The sequence below is a fragment of the Guillardia theta genome, assembly GCF_000315625.1.
Source record: "Guillardia theta CCMP2712 unplaced genomic scaffold GUITHscaffold_241, whole genome shotgun sequence".
Taxonomy (NCBI): domain Eukaryota; class Cryptophyceae; order Pyrenomonadales; family Geminigeraceae; genus Guillardia; species Guillardia theta.
Window position 1 is genome coordinate 1 of NW_005434435.1, and position 1,031 is coordinate 1,031.

Genomic DNA, 1,031 nt, shown 5'->3' on the forward strand with positions numbered 1-1,031 from the left:
GGTCTGATTTCAAAATCAGACCCGAGACTTCCGTGCGTCACACAACGTCGGTCCACTTGCAACAAGCTTGATTTCGATCCGTCATGACCCAGGAGTCACAAGCCTCGTATACATGCCCAACCATGTTGATCTCATGTCTGGTCAGTCATGATGTCTCGTTACACACATTCAGATGACTCTTCTCTTCAATCAGGCTCCCTCTCTAGCCGCAAGCTGTTTCAAGTCAGCCCTATCACTAGTATCCCAGCCACAATCTGTTTGATCCATCTTCGGATGCACTCTAGGAACAACAAGCCTCTCCCCAGCCAGATTGGTCGGTCGGATATCAGCTACACTGCGGACCGGACATGAAGTTGCCGGAAAACACTGGGAGCTACTAGTCGATTCCGAGTCTGACTGTTATTTCAAGTCTCTTGATCGTCAGCTTTGAGTAGGATCAAATCAGCAACTCCCAGGAGACTGCGATCGAGGGACGTGTTGATGTCACAGAGCTACTGGTGGCTAGCCTTACACATGAGAGACTGCCGGAGCTACTGGTGGATCGGTGAGCAAGCTCACTTGTGCATCGGTGAGCAAGCTCACTTGTGCATCGGTGAGCAAGCTCACTTGTGCATCGGTGAGCAAGCTCACTTGTGGATCGGTGAGCAAGCTCACTTGTGCATCGGTGAGCAACTTCACTTGTGGATCGGTGATCAACTTCAGTTGTGGATCGGTGAGCAAGATAAATCCGCACAACCTCTTCAAATGCCTTGAAACGGATGTTCCACCCTCGCGACAGCAATCTCTGGTTACAAGATCTTTACGGTTCAAGTATCATCTTGTGGTGATCAAAAGCCGGCGGGCAAGCTTGTCTCTCCTTGTTCAAGTTCCTCTCTTATCTTCTCCTCTATCACTACTTCCTCTCCTACTCTGACGCTCTCCCATGACCCCCCGACCCTCCTTGTCCGCACCCACCCCTCTCTTTCCCCTCGCGTCTAGTGAACTTCCTCCACACCACCCCCTACTCCTCGACGGCTGACGCTCTCCCATGA